The sequence below is a fragment of the Papio anubis genome, unplaced genomic scaffold (genome assembly GCF_008728515.1).
Source record: "Papio anubis isolate 15944 unplaced genomic scaffold, Panubis1.0 scaffold122, whole genome shotgun sequence".
Lineage (NCBI taxonomy): Eukaryota > Metazoa > Chordata > Mammalia > Primates > Cercopithecidae > Papio > Papio anubis.
Window position 1 is genome coordinate 1,377 of NW_022161159.1, and position 21,632 is coordinate 23,008.

The following is a 21,632-nucleotide window of genomic DNA, read 5'->3' on the forward strand; positions in this document are numbered from 1 at the left end:
CTTGCAGTGAGCCAAGATCGCACCACTGCAGTCCAGCCTGGGCCACAGAGCGAGACTCAGTCTCAAAAAAAAAAACCACAAACGAAACAAACAAAAAAAAAAAAACAGAGAATGAGGAGGTTGTATCTATGAGAATGTTGTTAGTTTCAGGGATTTAGTGTTCAAGTCAGGGCCCCAAAGCTCAATCCATTTGCTCACAGGTTGTCCAAGCTGTCCACAGAAGCATGCTGTTCATAATTAGGTTCATGTATGAAAAAAGAAAAAACAAGAAGACTTTGTATTAGGGTTCCCCAGAGAAACAGAGAGAAGGAGGAAGAGATTAATATGGGAATTGGCACACACAATTACAGAAGCCTAGAAGTCCCATGATATGCTGTCTGCAAGCCGAAGAACCAGAAAAGCTGATGGTGTAAATCAGTCTAAGTCTAAAGGCCTGAGAACCAGCAGAGCTGACGATATAGAGCCCACTCAGAAGCCAAAGGCCTGCAAACCAGGGAATGGGGGAGTTGGACACTGGTATAAGTCCAGTTCAAAGGCCCAGAAACCAGGAGCTCCAATATTCAAGGGCAGGAGAAGATGAATGTTCCATCTCAAGGAAAGAGAAAGAAAATCACCCTTCCTCTTCCTTTATGTTCTATATAGGCCCTCAATGGATAGGATGATGCTTATAAACATTGGTAAGGGCAGATCTTCTCTACTCAGTCAAATGATTCCAATGGTAATCTCTTCCAGAAATACCCTCATAGACACACCAGAAATATTGTTTTACCAATTATCTGGGTGTCCCTTAACCCAGTCAAGTTGACTTGTAAAATTAACCATCCCAGACCTTAAGAGGTTCTTTACCTATTTCTACAAGGTAGAGATTCCTTAATAAAGATGAAGCATCATAGGACACTCTGTAATTTTTCTGTCTGCTATGGTCGATTCTTAGGAGATATCCACTCTTTCCAACACCTCCACAGCCTGAGTTTACTTCTCTCTCTCTTGACTTCAGGCTTAGCTATGTGTTTTACTTTGACCAATGAAATGTCAGCAGATAAGACATGACAAAGGGCTTGACAAGTACTTAAGAGACTGAAATGGCTCTGCCATGGATATGAGAAGTTCATGTCTTGATCTCTTGCTGGTCTGAGAAGGATGCATGACACTTTGCGCAGTGTTGCCTCAGCCAACTGCCAGACCTGAAGTGAGAAGCAGAGCCTCTCACCTCCTGCAACCTGAGGCAGAGCTGCCTGGGGAAGCCTGTCCTAGGGCAGATGAGTCTGGCCAATCTGCAGATGAATAAGCTAGATAAATGTCTATTTTTTATGCTGCTGTAATTTTTCACTTGGTTGTCATTTAGCCATATTATGGCCAAGGATAGCTAATACACTTGCTTTTCACATTTTTTTCACACAAGGGTGTGCTTTCATCCTTGACATGTTTTTCCACATTAGATCAAAATCTACTCTTTTAAGAAGCCTTGTAACATATGGGAGGTGAATGTATTATCTCACTTCTTCACAGTCCCTTCAAGCTAATACAATAGTAAGTTTTATCTTTTGGAGGATGTTCTACGAAACACTTGTATCAACAAAAAGGATTGAAGTCTACTTGAGGAAGGCTATTGCATCCTTTCATTGCCTTTTCTATTAATTGCTAATTTCATCACAGCGTTATTTAAATAGCTTAAGCTTAGAACCAACCTATGTGACTAATATTAGGGAAGAGTTAAGTAACATTTGGAATTTTCATAAACTGTTTTCCCGCATTTCTAAAAATACGCTTATGAAACTTAAGTATGAGGTGATATCTATATAAACAAAGTAAATATAAAATTGCTTGTAAGACTTGGTTTCAATTACGTAAAATCAAATACATATAGAACGCTCAAAATAAAGTATACCAAGATATTAATGGAAGTTGTATCTGAATAAGGGCATTAAGAGTGATTTCCTTTTTTAAAACCTTCCTTGTACTTCCCAATGTTCTTCAATGAGCATATTTTGCTTTTACATTCTAGAAAAAAACAACTCTAAAAATGGTAAGAAAGAAAACAGTTTCTGAGGGACTTGGAATTCTGAACACCACATGACTCAAAAGGGGCAAAGGTCTCTCCTTTTTATAATGTATTCAGCTGCCAAAGTGAGATGATAATTGGCCTCTTTCCAGTTGGTGAAAGTTCTCTAATTCTAAGGAGTTCTCATTTCTTCTTGGGGATCCCTATCTGCCCATCCTCCCTTAGGAATAGTTCTGAATTTTGGTCTCAAATCCTCCACAATTCTTCTATATGTTGACTTACTTCTTCCTTATAATTAGAGGCAGTTCATACTTACAAATAGGGTTATTTAAATTTTACATTTGCAGTACTACTTAATTACAGGAAGCCAAAGTTGTACAGGTAGCCAATGTGCAATTTAGTTAAACTCTCAATAAATGTCGAATTTGGCATTAAGCTTTGAATTCTGAAGGTCACTATTTATACCGTAATATTCACATTTTTGAATGACTGATCCTGGGCCAATGGATCATAAGTTTCTTATATGGAAAAACTCTATCACATTCATCTTTGTTACCCTCACCACCTAGTAAAACAAGTAGCACATTGTAGGCAGGGTTGAAACACTGATAGCTGGATTTGCTCAGTATCTGAGACCTAAGACAGATCCTCCTTCTCAAAGACCTTGCAGTCAGGTGGGCCAAGTGATCAGTTCAGACATAATATGTCTGGAACATGATATCTATCACCTGAGAGCTGAAACAGTGAAAAGCCTACAAAGTACCCTCTAAATTCTCTTTTTCAGGTACAGCAACCCAGGACTCCTGTGTGGAAAAGTCAAGAGGCTACAAAACAGAAGCAATCGGGAGCCCTGAATCACCACTTGTAAGGGAGGTAAATGTGAGAACCATTGAGCAAGCAGAAGATTTTGCTTGAACAAGGAATACATTTTTAATGTTAAGCCACTGAAATAGCAAGATTTGTTTGTTCCTGTAGCATTCTTTAAAGTTGATTTGAATTTAATTGGAAGCTTTTAATAGTCCACTTTTAAAATATGTTTGCTGGCATAACCAAAAGCACCTGGGCTTTTGTTTTTATACTGAATGTTTCAGTATTTGTTAAATTAAACAAGGGGAGAAGATAGCCTCTTTTGTGCTGGCTACTTAACAATCATAGCCTAAAGGCTGCAGAAAAGACGTATAAGCTGCTGTGCTTATGCTCTAGGCCTCATGTCTCATTCCTGGGCTGCAGAGGAATTTCCCAGCCAAATTTCCAACCTATATTTAGATATGTGGTCACGGCCGCCAGGCAGTTTGTGGCACTGCATTAGGTACCAAACATGGGCTGTTACATAGACCATTCTTCACATATCCAGAAGTAAACTACAAGACTTGGTACATTGTATTTGGGGAAAAAAAAAAAAAAGAGAGATTAAATTCGAACTTTATACTATTACAGCCTTGAGAATTGTAGGAACATGGCATTTCCTTTTGGCTAGACATAACAATTCTTCCTTTTCAGGTAGTTTTTTTCTATAAAAACTGGCCTTCAGTTACTCAATCCATTTGTCTCAATATGGATCATGATATAAAAGATTTCATACACTTGACTTAAGCATATGACAAATATGTGTTTAAATACTCTTTTCCCTAGGACACTGGGTTTCCAAGCCTTTATGTAGACATTTGACCCATTTTACTGGAGTGGTAGATTTGTAAATCAATTAGTAACTAGGCTATTGACTGAATTTAATGGTTGCTAATTGATTCATTACCAATTAATCTAGACAAAATGATCAAATCACTTGTTTATTTCAGGCTTAGTAGCGATAAAAAGTCTATTACTTCTTTAAAAACATGGCGCATGGAAGCACCCCATGTTTAGTAACTAAATTGATTACAATTATGTATTTCAGGGTCTGTCTCCAGCTGCCTTGGCATCTGTTCCAACTCTCTGCCTTCTCCTCTCCCTCAAATCTTTGAGTTCTTTGGGTAGAGGTAAGTCTCAGCAATGCCAAATCCTGTATTCACTTTTAGAAACTATAACAGCAGGAGCCTGCTGAATTTCACCTTCAGAGTGTCATAGATGTTTGCAGCTTCTCAGGTCTGTTCAGCATCTCTTCTGCAGTGTCCTCACTTAGACTGCCTGCTAAGGCTTGAGAAAGTCAGTGTTTAATCTTAGCATACCACCAAAGGGATGAAAGCTACTCCCTATCATTTTTTAAACAGCTAAATGATTCAAATTAGAACCGTGAATGGTCCCGCCATATTAACAGGTGTTGCAGTATATTAATTTCAAAAAGGACAAAAAGGATTTTAAAGAAAAAACTTTCTGCAAATCAAGTCTGAAACTGGGTGCAATATGAAATAGTCCAATGAAGTGGGATTTTTTTTTTGTGCTTTGAAGACTTTACATCTTTTTTTGTGGGCAAGAGTTCAAAATTCAGGTCAGAAGGAATCAAGGCAGAAATGTCATGTTAAATGAAAAGAGAAAAAGAATGCATTCGTATAAAGGCTGGGGATGTGTGTCCTTGCCTCCTCGACGTAGACGTGTTCATTGCAAGGGCAACTGCGTGACTGTTCAAAGGCCCACTGCCCTGTTAAAATGCCCCGCCTTTGAAATTCTGTATTATTGTCCTAAAAATTCTACTTCCGAACTCACTAATTGGTCAGATGCAGGAACTTGCCAGTTTATTATTTATTCTCCATAAATAAGATAGAAATTCTTTATATAAGGCAATGATACTGTCAGGACTACTACAGTATAATCCCAGACTGTAGAAAATTGATAAACAAGTCTTGGTGTATAGATAATTGTTAAACTATGATTTTCTAAGAATGAGCTGGTAAAGTAAGATTATCTAGCCAAAACCATCTCTGGATTTTTTTTTTTTTTTTTTAAGAAAATCCAGTGCTTAGGGTAACTTCATGGAATTTGTACTACTGTTAAGTACAAACATGTAAGTGTTCTACTTCTTCAGTTCAAAAATATTTAATCTGCTATCAAGTATGAAAGCACAATCAAATAATATGTAACTGTGTAATCGTTAAATTACACCCAAAGAGGTCATCTTTAAATTGGCTCTTCTCTGTATATCACATCATTAAGCCTTCCATAATTGCTTGTTGATTTAAGAGCTCTGATTTCCATTCTACGGTATTTCCATTAGAAGTATGAGGATATATGGATGGAGCTCTTGAGGGATGACCTTATTCCCATTCCCATACCTACTGACCTATTCAGAACAAACATTTTACAGATGGAACAACTGAGACTCCGGGAAGCTGGACTTCTTCCAAGGAATGCCTAGACTCTGTTGTCACACCATCACTCCAACACTCTGTCTTAGGCATACAGAGCATCTGATTCAACCCAGCAAACCTATACTGAGTTCCCACTACATGCAGTACGTGCACTATCCTTCCCACTCTTCCTTCCTAATTTACCAGTAAAAATCTGCTTAAAATAATGAATAAAGTAGTAGTTTTGAATATATTATGTGCACAAACACACACAAAAAAGTACATGCTAAAAAAGTTCACACTCCCACCATTCAAAATGTTCTATATTGTATTTTTGTGTGTATCAGCCCGTTTAGCAGCAAATGAAGGTATGTACAGGAAGGAATTATACTGGGTTTCATAAGGACCTTTTTTAATCGAGTAGAAATGTACATTGTCACGGGATGCTCATTTTGCTTCAGATTTCTGCACATTGTGGTTGACTAAGATTTTAAATCAACAATGATAACTATAAGGAGGCCCTGATGATAATGGTAGCATACGTTACAGGTCATCTCACTCCATATGCAAAAGCAATCTTGTAGGAGATGAAACACAATATTGTAATTAGAAATAGATGGATTCAATAAATATTAAGCAGTAAAAAATATTCTCTTAGCCATTTCCTTCTTGGCAGAACCTGCAATTCTGGCTGATCCTAATATCTGACCCATGAAATTAAGATAAAAAGTTATTGAATAGGGAGAGAAGATGGAGAGAATTTAATGGGCATGGTTTTTTGGAATTGCAGTATGCGTTTTGCAATTGCAAGTTGATGCTTCCTCCCTCCTCACCAGGACCAACCACCTCAATGTAAACAAGAAATGGTAACTGCCAGAAGGACAAAGGACACAAACACATGCGGATAGATGAGTTCTATTCCTAATTCTATGAATTACATTTTGCTATTTTGATAGAATTAGGCTTCAAGATCAGTTGTTTCAGATAACCAAAACAAACACAAATTTTAAGCTATTTTGCATATATTTCCTGATTATTTAAAACCTGTTTGATCCATTTGAATATTTATTTTAATTGAATCGCCCAAACTGGTCAAGTTAGTTCAGGCCCTGGATCAGGTTAGTTCAGGCCCCACTGCCTTTTTTCTTTTAGAAAATGCTTCCTTTCCTCCTTCCCAACCAAAGAAACTTCAATAAACTCTACCTTTAATCAAGCCCATCTAGTCTTCTCCCAGTCTCAGTTTTGCCTCCAGGCAGCCCTGAGCAGCAGGAAGCAGGCCAAACTAGCTCTCTGCTAGCTAATCTGATAAACGAATCTGACAGAGATGAATGCTTTTTAGGGAAGTTGCTGCTTTGCATTTTGGAAAATGGATATTAAAGGCAACCCAGGGATAAAATAAGGTCAGTTTTGAATATTCAAATTGCTTGGTCCCTCTTTCTTTGAAATGTCGGTCTTACACAACTCGCAACTCTTTTTCAAATACTTTTCAATGAATAATAATAATGTATAGCTCTTTTTTTAATATATAACCAAAAATAGTCATTGTACCTATTCCCTAAACTAGTAAAGTCTCATCTAGCTTTTCAAAATTTTGCTGATAGACAGAAGCTAGTATTAAGCTTATAAATCATCAGAATTGTTCTCAGGGTTTGGTTTAGAGAATTGCTTCCATCTGTGAGTGGCAAACTTATTCCCTACCAGAAAACTCTCTTTCTTCTAAAATACTAAAAGCATCCCTGGAGTACTTTAAGAACAGAGAGCTAGCCTCAGGGCCTCTAATGCTTTTTTTAAGTTGTAACTCTCCACAGGAAGCCTCAGGACCTGGTGCACCCCTGAGCCTTGCAGCCTTACTGGTCGCTATTCCACCTGCTCAACCCCGGGCAGGTGCAAGGCACTTCTGACCTCGCTCAGCAGTCCTTCTGATTCTTTGTGGTTTAAGGCCTTAGAATGTGTGTGCTCTAAAATAACAGCTTTTGGATACAGGCAAGTCCCCAGTGTCAGACTAAACTCAGGGCACAGCAGAGCAAGAAAATAGCTAAAAATCAGAGCAGGTGAAGTAAGGTAAAGGCCAGGTTCAAAGGAAAAGAGTAAGTCAGAGAAAGTCAGGGATTCCACCCTGGGCCAAACGTAAGTCATGAATCAAAGCTAGATATGTCACCAGGGATCATAAAGAAACCGGAAGTCAGGACATGGGAAAAGAAGACTGAGATGAGAAAGAAACCTGGGTTTTCATTTCACTCCACTCTGGGTCTCAATTTTCTTATCTGTAAAATGAAATTTTAATATGAAATTATCTTAATCACCTAAATATTGTAAGTCTAGAAAGACCATATGAATAGTGTATTAGTCAGGGCTCTCCAGAGAAACAGGATCAACAGAAGAGAAGAAAGGAGAGGAGAGAGAGATTTACCATAGGAATAGGCTCACATAATTATGAAGGCTGAGAGTTCTACAGTCTGCTATCTGTGATCTGGAGACCTGGGAAAGCCAGTGTTGTCATTCAGTCTAAATCCAAAGCTCAGGGAAAGGATGGGGTACAGGGGGACAATGGTGTAAGTCCAGGTTTGAGTCCAAAGGCCTGAAGTGTTTGAATGGGGTGGTCATGTAGGCCATGTTCTACATTGCACAGAATAAATAATTCTGAAGAGAAAAAAAGGAAATGGTAGACACAGAGCTGAGATGCAATGCAGAATGCAAGATAAGAGAAATCAGCATTAACTAAGTTCCTGACTTTCAGCTCATGTTACATACCCAATGCAGGTCACCTGGTAGGCTGTGTTCATTTCACTGCATTCTTTCAGGGACTCAGGCTAATGGGAGATTTATCTTGACACATGCTTTCTGTAACACGGAAACAGGAAAAGGAAAGGTAGAAAATTGTACACTGGCTCTAGTTTCCACTCCAAAGTGACAATGTCACATCTGCTTACATTTCATTAGCAATACTAAGTCACACAGCTCTAACTTCAAAGGGTGTGAGAAAGTGAAATCTTATCTACTATGTGCCCAGAGGGTAGAAAAATTGAGTGTGAATTCCACACCACCCATAGGTTCTTTACCTTCCAAATATAAATATATACAAGTTTTTTTTTATCTTTAAAACCTATGCATATGCACACAAACACAAATACCCAAAGAGCCCCAAAAAACTCTGTCAAAGCTCTGTCCCTCTTTTCTATCCTTTTCATATGCAGGCTTCTTAAAAGAACTGTCTCTATTTGCTACCATTACTTTCTCCTTCATATAACCATCTTGATTTCTAGTTCTTGTTTGAAACTGTTTTTACCATGGTCACTAGTGACCCATGTGTGCTTAAATTCAATTAACACTTTTCAGTCCTTATTTTTCCTGCTCTGTCTCTCTCTACAACATTTGCTGCTATAAATTATTCCCTAACCTCATCATTTTCTCCAACTTTAATTTCAGTGACACCATTGCTTCCCTCCAAAATCCTGATCCATTCTTTCTCCTCTCCCTTCTTCTCACTACATGCAGCCATGAAAGCTCTCCTTAAGTTATCCTTTCCCTTGGCTTCACTAACTATTTATACCTCAATGACTCCCAAATCTACATCCCTACCTTTGATTCCTCTTCCACCCTGAAAAACTGCCTGCTAGCAATCTCCATACGAGAGCCCTTTAAGTTCTTCACATGTAATAGCTCCAAAACAGAATCACATTTTCCATGAAAATCTGCTTCTCTTTATTTCTTAGTTCTGTGAATTATACTACCATTTCCTAGTCACTCAAGTCAAATATCTAGGAATCACCTGCAGCTTCTTTATCTTCAGTCCTTTGTTTTTGATTACAAAGTCATTGTTACAATTTCTCACTTGGTTTACGACACCAGCCTCTTGAAGTTTCCTCTGCCACCAGTACTAACCCTTGAGTCTTATTCTTCACAGATGATCAGAGTCATCTTTATAAACATAACTATGTCATCCTCTTGCTTAAAACCCTTCAATGTTTCTCAGAGGCTGTAGACCAACATCCTTCTTATGGATTATAAGGCCTTCAAGGCTTCACCAGTTATATTTATTGCCCTGACCCTCTCCCTCTGTAAATTTCAGCTATATTGCATTACCTATGGGTTCTAGAATGGTCTCTGATAATTCAAATTTCCAAGCCTTTGAGCATGTAGCACTTAATATCTCTCTTTTCTATTATCTGCCTGGTTAACTCCTTTGGACTTAACTGACTATCATTTCTTTCAAGAAGTCTTCTCTGATCCTCCTAATCCTGACCAGGTATCCCCACTATGTGTTCTAAGGGCAACTTAAGCTTATCTCAATCGCAATAGTACTTATCACAATTACGTTTTTCCAGTCAACATTTAATTTTTCTTCCCTGCTATGAATTTCATAAGGAAATACTTAGCTTTCACTCATTATTGTAGACTCAGAGTCTAATACAGTGCCTGACACATAAGAGGAGTTCCATAAATACCCATTAAGTGAATTAATTAATTAAGCCCAATTTTCCTATGAAAACAAAATTCTGAAACTGTGCTCAAGGAGACAGAAAGAATGGAGGAAAAGTATGCCATATATACATGTATTGATCCTTAGACTAATATATGTATAATTGGCATATATAATTAACTCCTCCAGAACAGGTCCAAGTAACTCTGCAGTGGTGCCCTTTGCCAGATCCCTGGATATGTCATGCCACACTTGCCCTCCTGTGATGCCTCTTTCTTTCACAATTAAGATTTGGTTTGAGAGATAAGTGACTTGTCATATGTCTTTCAAATTATGTGTTAACTTGGCGTTAAAAAATAAACACATATCTATCAAATACCTAATGTGCTGGTTTCCCTGGAGAAGCAAAGTTCCTGTCCTTAAGGAGTTACAGCCTAAGGCAAAGAGTTAAGTTTCCAGCAAATAAAGAAACCTGTTCATCTCAATTTGAGTTTCAGCTCTTTCCATATATACTTTTCTTTCAGCTCTTTCCTTAGATATATATATGAGAAAATATATATCAGGAAATATATATTTATATAATATATATTTTTATACTATATAAATATATAGTATAATAATATATAAATATAAAAATTATATTACATATATTATAATATATAAATTATATTATATATTATATATTATATATAAATTATATTATATATTATATATTATATAATATTATATATAATATATCACATATATATTATATAATATATAGTAAATTAATTATATATAAATATATAAATTATATATTTTATATATTATTAGTTATTAAATATTTATATATTTTTATATATAATATATAAATACATAGTATTTATATATTTATAATATATATAATATACATATGTATTTATATATAAATATATAATTTATATATAAATATATAATTATATAAATTATAATGAGAGAAATTAAATGAGAGAAGAGAGGACATATAAATATATACATAAAATATATTAACACTTCTAGTCTCATATCAGCTCCCAAGCTCAGTCTCCTCACAAACACTATAGCCGCCACAAAATCATCTCCCAACCCACCACCAACTGACTCTCATAGGCGGACACCATTGTTTCCCTCCCAAAATCCTGATCCATCTCTTTCTCCTCTCCCTTCTTTTCCCTTCACTCACATGCAGCCGTGGAGTGCTCTCCTGTTTATCCTTTTAGGACTAATGCCTCTATTCTCCTGCCCCAGGCCTCCCAGAGTAGTTTGGGATCAACAGTCCCACCAACCGTCCATGCCTAGATAATTAGCAAAGATTGGCAATGTTCCGAAACAGGCCAGGGATGATCTCGATCTTCTGACCTCGTGATCTGCCCACCTCAGCCTCCCAAAGTGCTGGAATTATAGGTGTGAGCCACTGCGCCCGGGCTAGCTGTTGCCTAATATTACTAAGGAAATGACCCTTCCTTCTGTGACTTCATTTCCTTATCTGTGAACTGTGTAAAATAAGATATTAAAATAAAATATGGGTTACAACAGTAATGACAATAATTACATGAGGTTTAATTGATATGAAGTCACTTTATAGTAATAGCTATCATCTACTGCACAATCACTTGGTAGTATTAATTTTACATTCTAGATGTTATTTCATTCTTACAACCCAATGTAGCATTATAATCTCCATAATACCTATAGAGAAATAGTGGTTCATAGAGGTTAAGTAACTGACTCAATGTCACATAGCTGGTGAGTAGCAGAGCCAGGATTCAAATCAATATTTGTATTACCCAAAGACTAGAGCTGCTAACTACTATGCTACATTGCCCACTTTTAAGCTGTCATACAAATATCAGTTTATACACTGCATATACACTTAAATATATCAATATTTAAGCACTATGATGAAGTAGAGTCCACACTATAAGTGAAAGTTACCAATAAACCAAATGGCCAGATTTTTCCGTCTGTAAAATGAGTGAGTTGGATCACACTAAATGAGACACTGCGTATCAAGCACTCTGCACGATCCATGACACGGAGTAAGTATTAAAAAATGCTAACTATCATTATTATTTTATTGTTGCTAAGTCCCTTTCTACATCAACTTTCTATAATTCTGTGACATTTCATCCACATACATTTTGTTAAAGGGCTAGGGAAACATATAATAAGATTTATATCAAAAGATACAAATAAGCTGGATGATGATTTGTGGAGGCCATGAAGGCAGAGGTAGATGTTTGGGACCCTACAAAACACGAGTTCAGATGAAGTATGACAATTATCCAAGAAATTTGTTACCATTTTTCAGGGCTTGAGGATCTGCTCCTAACTCTTTTAAATAGTCTAGGCTCAGTATTCATTCTCCAGCTAATTGGGAGCACAATCTGTTCATGAAATTCCCAGTGGATTCAATGCTACTAGAAGGATAATCTGCATGTTCTGTTTATCTAGTGGGAAGAGGGCCACGGAATTGACCTGGTGAGACCACTCTTTTCCATAACCATCACAGTACTTAGAAAAATACCAGACTCAAAATTCTCATTTGCTACAGGCTGGTAGCCACCACTATCCTTCTTGTTTAATAAGCTCAGCCTATGGACTGTAATAAAGGGGACAGAGATAAACAAGTATTGTTTTCCACCTGGAAAGCCAGGTAGAAAAGTCAAGAATCCAGGGAAAAACACAAGCTTTTAGGGCCTGACACACATCAAAATCTAGGGCATAAAGGACGAAATCATCAAGACAGTTAAAGCTATGCAGAAGAAGTCAGAAAAGGCAGGAGATAAAAGATTACAAGGGATCCTCCCAAACACAAGCTTAGTTACTTCCATAACCTTCCAAAACCCCAATTTATAGATGAGGAAACAACTTCAGAGAATTCAAGTGATTTTTCAGAGGTTATAAAATTAGTGATATATTCAGGAGAAAGGATATTAAAGTAAACAAATATGCTGCTAGATTTTAAGGTTTAAACAAGGTGATTCAGGGAGTAACTGAGATGAGAGTAATACTAGCTAGATGCGGTGTCTATTAGTTACATATTAGTATATAACAAATTACCACAAACTTAGCAGCTTAAAACAACACACATCATCTTATGTTTTCTATAGGCCAAGAATCTAGGCACAGATTAGCTGGGTTCTTTTTAGAGTCTTAAAAGACAGCAATTCAAGTGTCAACTAGGCTGTATTTTCATCTGTAGGCTTGAATGGGGACAAATCTACTTTCAAACTCACTCAAGTTACTGACAGAAATATGTACGTACGTATGTATGTATGTATGTATGTATGTATGTATGTATGTATGTATTTGCAGCTGTAAAAATGAGGGTTGCGCTTCTTGCTCACCATTGGTGGAAGGTGGCCCTCAGCTCCTAGTAGCTGTCCATAGTTCCTTGACACAGAGGCTTTCCCAACATGGGTGATTACTTCATTGAGTCAGCAAAGAAAATCTCTAGCAAGACAGTCTTATATAATGTAACATAATCACAGGCATATCTCATTGCCTTTGCCGTATTCTTTTGGTTAGAAACAAGTCACAGATCCATTGACACTCAAAGAAGGGGATTATCCAAAGGCATGAACGTTGCAGGCAGGGATCATGGAGGTCACCGCAGAGTCTGCACACCAGAGCGTGTCACAGTGGTCTTTAAAGGAGGTGAGACCAGTGGCTTTAAGGAGCCAGAGATGGAAAGACCCAACAGAGGGTGTGATAAATGGAGGGAACTGCACATACAAAGCCCCTAAAGTGGGAAAGAGCTCAGACAGGTAGGGCAATGGAAAGGAGGTCTGGATGGCTGGAATATAGGAGAGCAGGTGGGGAGCAGGTGGGAAACAGTACAAATTCATTATGAAAAGATTAGAGAATTGAGCAGGAGCCAGATCACACATAAGTATGCACTACAACTTCCTGATGATCAGTTGATATTTTATTCTAAACTTATTTTGATTCTTTCATTCAGCCAACATGTATTATGTTGCCCACTGTGGCCAGGCACTGTGCTTCGTGTTGAATGAAAATCTAACATTATTTTTTTTTTATTAGTTTCTGGCCATGAAATCTACTAGAATAAATTCAGATAAAACACCTTCTGTTGCTTCTATGTTGACCCTAGGCAACAATAATGTGCCTAAGTGGTAAAACCTGGAGAGCCATAAACAACATCCACGTAAAATATTAAAGCCAGTGAAAATGAAAATCATGCAATTTAATTCTACTTTGCTACCTGCCTGATGTGTGTGAGGCCTTAAAAATAAAAAACCCGTATTTGTCAGGTTTTCAGATGGCTCTAGTATCTCAATAAAGAATAGAGACAAGAATCTTCCCCAGCGTCATTTTCTCACTCACTTCATTAGTTTCTCTCCATCTAATCTGTCTCTCAGTCACCACCGGATGCACATCCAAGACGCTTTTAAATGGGCTGCAATATGAACATTCCAGTAATGTCTTTTGTCATTCAGATTAAAAACACTTCAGCATTTTGCTATAGTATTAATAATACAAAGGAAAGCTCACTCCAAGACTTTCCTAGTCATTCTTTTGTTTTTGTTTTTGTTTTTTTTTTGACGGAGTCTCGCTCTGTCGCCCAGGCTGGAGTGCAGTGGCGGATCTCTGCTCACTGAAGCTCCACCTCCTGGGTTCACGCCATTCTCCTGCCTCAGCCTCCAGAGTAGCTGGGACTACAGATGCACGCCACCACGCCTGGCTAATTTTTGTATTTTTAGTAGAGACAGAATTTCACCTTGTAAGCCAGGATGGTCTTGAACTACTGACCTCATGATCCGCCCACCTCAACCTCCCAAAGTGCTGGGATTACAGGCATGAGTCACTGAACCCGGCCAGACTTTCCTAGTCATTCTTTGTGCCTATGTCCTGTAAGAAGCACAAGAGTTTGTGAGTTAGTCATTAGCGATAGTAGAAATTATCCACATTCAGCCCAAAGAGCAGTGTGAACTTCTCCCGAGAATGTGGGCATGTGGGAACAGTATCAAGCCTATATAAAACAGAGCTGGTATCCATTATGAATTGTAAAGTTTTGAAATAAAAACCTGATCTCAAAGCATCAAAGTAGATACTTTGATCTACATAGAATTTACAGCTTATACACGTTAGTTACACATTAATTCAGTTTCCACTAAACCAGACGCCCCCAACCCTCAGACCAATCTAGTACCAGTCTGTAGCCTGTTAGGAACTGGGCCACACAGCAAAAGGTGAGCAGCTGCAACCCAGTGAAACTTTATCTATATTTATAGCCACTCCCAATCACTCACATTATCGCCTGAGCTCTGTCTCCTGTCAGATCAGTGGCAGCATTAGATTCTCATAGATTCTCATTCGCAAACCCTATGGTGAACGGCACATGCAAGGGATCTAGGCTGCTCATTCCTTATGATAATCTTTTAAAATTTCAATAGTTTGGGGGAAACAAGTAAGGTTTTGTTACATGGATAAGTGTTTTAGTGATTTCTGACATTTTGGTGCACCCATCACCCCAACAATGTACACGTTATCCAGTGTGTAGTCTTTTATCCCTCACTCCTATCCCAGTGTTCCACCTGCATACCAAAGTCCATTGTATCATTCTTATGCCTTTGCACGCTCATAGCTTAGCTCTCACTTATAAGTGAGAACATGTGATGTTTGTTTTTCCATTCCTGAGTTACTTCACTTAGAATAATGATCTCCAATTCCATATATATGTGTGTGTGTGTATATAATAGCATATATATGCATATATATAACATATGTGTGTGTATATATAATGGCATATATATAGCATATATAAAATAGCATATATATGTATATATAATAGCATATTTTCTTTATCCGCTCGTTGATTAATGGACATTCAGGCTGGTTCCATATTTTTGCAATTGCAAATTATATGGCCATAAACATGCATGTACAAGTGTCTTTTTCATATAATGACTTTTCCTCTAGGAACCCAGTAGTGGGATTGCTAGATCAAATGGTAGATCTTCTTTCAGTTCTTTAAGGAATCTCCATACTGTTTTCCACAGTAGTTGTACTAGTTTACATTCCCACTGGCAATGTAAAAGTGTTCCCTTTTCACCACATCCAACATCTATTTTTTGATTTTTTAATCATGGCCATTCTTGTAGGGGTACGGTGTTATCGCATTATGGTTTTGATTTGCATTTCCCTGATAATTAGTGATGTCAAGCATTTTTAAATATGTTTGTTGGCCATTTGTATATCTTCTTTTGAAAATTGCCTATTCACGGCCAGGTGCAGTGGCTCACGCCTGTAATCTCAGCACTTTGGGAGGCCAACGTGGGCAGATCACCTGAGTTCAGGAGTTCAAGACCAGCCTGGCCAACGTGGTGAAACCCTGTCTGTATTAAAAACACAAAAATTAGCTGGGCGTGATGGCGGGCACCTGTAATCCCAGCTACTCAGCTGAGGCAGAATTGCTTGAACCCAGGAAGCAGAGGTTGCGATGAGCCGAGATCGTGCCATTGTACTCCAGCCTGGGTGATAAGAGTGAAACTCCATCTCAAAAAAAAAAAAGAAAAAGAAAATTGCCAATTCATGTCCTTTGCCCACCTTTTGATGGGATTATTTGTTTTTTTCCTTGCTGATTTGAGTGCCTTACAGATTCTGGATATTAGTCCTTTGTTGACTGCATAGTTTGTGAGTATTTTCTTCTACTCTGTGGGTTGTCTGTTAACTCTGCTGATTATTTCTTTTGCTGTGCAGAAGCTTTTTAGTTTAATTAGGTCACATCTATTTAACTTCATTTTTGTTGCATTTGTTTTTCGGTTCTTGGTCATGAACTCTTTGCCTAAGCCAATGTCTACAAGAGTTTTTCCAATGTTGTCTTCTAGAACTTTTATGGTTTCAGGCCTTAGATTTAAGTCTTTGATCCATCTTGAGTTGATTTTTATATAAGGTGAGGGATGAGGATTCAGCTTCATTCTTCTATATGTGGCTTGCCAATTATCCCAGCACCATTTGTGGAATAGGGTGTCCTTTCCCCAACTTGGTTTTTGTTTGCTTTGTCGAAGATCAGTTGGCTGTAAATATTTGGCTTTATTTCTAGATTTTCTATTCTGTCCCATTGGTCTACATGCCTATTTTTATACCAGTACCATGCTTTTTGGTAACTATAGCTTTGTGGTATAGTTTGAAGTCAGTTAATATGATGCCTCCAGATTTGTTCTTGTTGCTTAGCCTTGCTTTGGCTATGTAGCCTCTTTTAGGGTTCCATATGAATTTTAGAATTTTTTTTCTAGTTCTGTGAAGAATGATGGTATTTTGATGGGAATTGCACTGAAGTTGTAGATTTTGGCAGTATGGTCATTTTCACAATATTGATTCTACCCATCCATAGGCATGGGATATGTTTCCATTTGTTTGTGTCGTCTATAATTTCTTTCAGCAGTGTTTTGTAGTTTTCCATGTAGAGGTCTTTAATCCCCTTGGTTAGGTATATTCCTAAGTATTTAAAATTTTTGGTGACTATTGTAAAAGGGGTTGAGTTCTTTATTTGATTCTCAGATTGGTCGCTTTTGGTGTACAGCAGAGCTACTGATTTGTGTACATTGATTTTGTATCCTGAAACTTTACTGAATTCATTTATCAGATCTAGGAGCTTTTTGGATGAGTCTTCAGGGTTTTCTAGATATATAATCATATCATCAGCAAACAGTGACAGTTTGACTTCCTCTTTACTAATTTGGATGCCCTGTATTTATTTCTCTTGTCTGATTGCTCTGGCTAGGACTTCCAGTACTATGCTGAATAGAGGTGGTTAAAGTGGGCATCCTTGTCTTGTTCCAGTTCTCAAGAGAAATGCTTTCAACTTTTTCCCATCCAGTATAATGTTGGCTGTGGATTTGTCATAGATGACTTTTAATACCTTAAGTTATATCCCTTATAATGTCTGATGATTTGTCACCATCTCCCATCATTCCAAGAAGGGACCATCTAGTTGTAAGAAAACAAGCTCAGGGCTTCCACCAATTCCACATTATGTTGAGTTATATAATTATTTCATTATATGTCATAATGTAATAATAATAGAAATAAAGTACACAATAAATGTAATGTACTTGAATCATCCTGAAACCATACCCCAATCTACCCTGGTCCATGGAAAAATTGTCTTCCATGAAACCGGTTCCTGGTACCAAAAAGGTTGGGTACTGTTGCACTAAACGATTCTTAAAGAATTATAATCATTCCACTGTAGAAATAAAAAAGCAGAAGTTGTGTGGCTCTCCCAAAGTCACATGGTTAATAAATGGTACACTAGATTTTGGATTTGCTGATTCTTCAACTGACTCCTCTTCAATTTTATCAGCTGATATTGTCATTGTTACAAAGCAAAAATTGATGTAATTTTCCTACAATGGTATACTTTTGTTCAGAAATATTGAGAGCAGCCTGCTGAGTTTTGCTAGGCAAGGGGTACAAAGGTAAACAGGACACATTAAACTCACGTGCTCATACACACAGAGATACACATACAGACTCACAAAGCATTTGCCTAACTTAACATTTTAAAATTAGGCCAGGCGTGGTGGCTCACGCCTATAATCCCAGCACTTTGGGAGGCTGAGGTGGGCGGATCATGAGGTCAAGAGATCAAGACCATCCTGGCTAACATGGTAAAACGCCGTCTCTACTAAAAATACAGAAAATTAGCCAGGAGTGGTGGCGAGCACCTGTAGCCCCAGCTACTCAGGAGGCTGAGGCAGGAGAATGGCGTGAACTCAGGAGGTGGAGCTTGCAGTGAGCCGAGATCGCTCCACTGCACTCCAGCCTGGGCGACAGAGCAAGACTCCGTCTCAAAAAAAAAAAAAAAAAAAAAATTAACAGAATTAACCCAAGGATTAGGCTTGAAGATTCCATCCATTAATTTTACATAGCCTTAATCTGAGCAAAATGTGTCAATCTAAGCAGAGTCCTACAATGTATGCATAAAACTGCCATATCTGGGTAACTTAAGGGAAAATTCTATTATTGATTTCCCCATATAAAATTAAACCATTTGAAAAGTAATTGTTTCTGTTTTATATATTTTTATTTTCCTAAAGGCTATGCTGAGATTAGGCAGAGCATCCTAATATGTGGTCTATGGCTACTCCAGCACTAAAATCACTTTTGACTTTAAACCTTTTCAAGTTTTGCTGAATTCAATATTTCAATCAAACCCTGAGAAAATCAGGGTTCCACAAATGCCAGCCCTTCCTCTAGAATTATACTGGAAAATAAACTTTTAAATATTTTTAAACTGTTTTAAAATTTGTATATACCAACCAATATATTAATATGCAACTTCATAAACACTTTGATCATGTATAAATGACTGTTTCAATTTTTTGCCTCAACTTAATATGTCATATTTACATGGTAACACACATCAGCTTCTAAAATGAGGTGACAATTCTATGAGTAATTGAAGCTCTCAGGGTCATGTACATCTCTGCAACTGAGATTATTAGGGACTCCCTAGGTCTTATAATGTCTACTATTCTCATACTACCCCTCAGATAATTCAATAATCAAATTATTTAAATTGTGCATCAAAGAACTCAGAATCTCCAAGGAAAAGATTTTCATTCCAATAAATGCATTCTAAAGAATACTGAATATACAAAAATAGATTTAGAGAATTTGGACTTTTGAAATATCACTGCATTGATTTTCTTCACATTTTCTAGTCATAAAAATAATCTTTAGGTAGAAGAAAATTGTCAAGGTGTTGAGAAATTGAGGGAGAATTTGAGATCTGAGATTGGATTCGACCTGAGATCTAACTCCAAATGTTCTGACTTTATTCAGTTTCTTTCTATGTAACATTTGGATAAATACCCACCATAAGATTTTTAGAGAATTTGAGATTTTTATTAGAATGTATGAAAATTAGATAACATAAACAGATATATTAAATGAGCATAACTATAATATAAAATTTATAACATAAGTGACACCATGAAGGATTTTGAAAAGCCATAAATATGGCACTTTATAGCTTGAAGCTGGATAGGGCCAGACAGATAGCCTTGTATCTACAGATGGGGTTTTTATCTAACTGATTATCCTCAACTCTAATCTTGTCAATTTCTCCAAGTCTCTCATACCTGGCCTAGCTACACAATCATGACTTGATCTCTCTTTCTCCTTCTTTCCATGACTCCTGATAACCTTTCCTGCCACAACTCAACCTTCTCCCCGCTCCTGCTTCCAACATAGCCAAGGGGTGCTTCTCTAACTTGGCCTTGTGCAAGCTCACTTGGAAAGCCCTCTGCTGCCCCCATCAGTCATCATGAGGCAGCGTCCACAGACTCAAGCTTCTCTCCTGTCCAATAAACAATGAAAATTTGGTTTCTACTGGGTTGTATTAAAAGGAAAGTTAATCTGAATTTTACAATAGCAGAAATAAAGAAAACATATTGTGTTATGTGAATTTTTATGGGTTGCCTGTGCTATATTATCCTGAAGTATGTTTCTGAAGTATTACAGGGAGTGACAGAGAACCTCCTAATTCATCCAAAGCCGGCAAAGCCCATTTGATGAATTCCAACAACAGATTCTAGGATGGTCTTGTGACTAAGCAAGATGATAGTAAGGTGGGACACTGAGAAGCCTGCTGAATTTGCAGCTCAGTCCTCTACAAACAAAAGAGAAAGAGAAAACAAGAAAGAGGGAGAAATAAGGGCAAAGTAGTGATTAAGAATTTTGAAGTCAAACAGACCTGACTTTGATCTCCCTGATAACTGCAACTTTGGACAAGATACTTAAACTCTCCAAACTGGAGTTTCTTCTAGAAAATGGTAATAACTACCCCACAGCATTATTGTGAATATTAAATTAGATCATGCATTGCATGACCTTCAGTAAAGTGCCAGAACATAGCATTATCATTATTTTAAATGGTTTTCAGAAGTTTTTATCTGGCTTTTATGGAATGTGATGGATGGCAGAAATAATACAAATTTATAATTATATTGAGTAAGGCCTATCAGATGCTACTATATTTAGAAGCTATATCTGAACAAAGAGCAAATCAACATGAAATATGTTTTGAGAAATTACAACCTTATATATTCTGTTTGAATTGTAAACTTATTATTCATTTAAAACACTTGCTAAGGTAATTAAAAGCCTTAAGTATAACAAACAGCATGATCTTTTTACTGTGATCGTATCAAAATTTCTGGCTTCTTTGCAAAGAAACAGAACCAATTTGAGACAGATGTTTTGTGTGAGTGTTTATTATGTTTACATATATCTGAGTTATAAGGCAACAAAGTCAGGAAACCACTGTGAATAAGCAGGATGGCGGAGTTTATAGACCTAATGTAGTAATTAGAGCCACACAGATTTGAGAGAGGAATTTGTTGTAGTTATATGCTGTAAATGATTTTCCATCTTCTATCTCTTTATGTCAGTTTCACTCATCCTTTCACCATATCCATGCCAGATGATTTTTTTTTTTTTTTTTTTTTTTTTTGAGACAGTGTCTTGCACTGTTGCCCAGGCTAGAATGCAGTGGTGCCATCTCAGCTCACTGCAACCTCCGCCTCCCAGATTCAAGCTATTCTCCTGCTTCAGCCTCCCGAGTAGCTGGAACTACAGGCCCATCACACCCGGCTAATTTTGTATTTTTAGTAGAGACGGGGTTTCACCATATTGGCCAAGCTGGTCTCCAACTCCTGACCTTGTGATCCGCCTGCCTTGGCCTCCCAAAGCACAGATGATTTGTTTTTTAAGTTTCAAGGAGACGGCCATCTACACCCAGGACATCTCTCAGGATATTCACAGTATTGCTTTTTTCCACTCTCTCCTCATTCTCAGCTTCCACACTTGATTTCTCACCGAGATTTGAATCCCAGTCACTGAACTCTCCTCTGTCTCTTTCTCATGACTTCCCTTTTACCATCTGGGCTTTAACTTTTCTACCTGGTTATTCTACTTTGGTTTTAACGCCAGGGTTCCAAGCCCTAGGACTCCCACC

At 37.5% G+C, this 21,632-nt stretch overlaps 2 long non-coding RNA genes across 3 annotated transcripts in view; one reads left to right on the forward strand and one right to left on the reverse strand.

The window, feature by feature from the left end:
• Positions 1–755: 755 nt before the first annotated feature.
• LOC110741045 lies at positions 756–6,947 on the forward strand. The gene is made up of 3 exons (XR_002516604.2): positions 756–2,875; positions 3,897–3,978; positions 5,241–6,947. It is a non-coding gene; the product is annotated as an uncharacterized LOC110741045 (long non-coding RNA).
• Positions 6,948–7,063: 116 nt separating this feature from the next.
• LOC116272534 overlaps positions 7,064–21,632 on the reverse strand; it is a 164,037-nt gene continuing 149,468 nt past the window's right edge. For both annotated transcript variants that reach the window (XR_004181200.1, XR_004181199.1), the window contains exon 3: positions 7,064–8,064. This is a non-coding gene — a long non-coding RNA (uncharacterized LOC116272534). The remainder of the gene's footprint in view (positions 8,065–21,632) is intronic.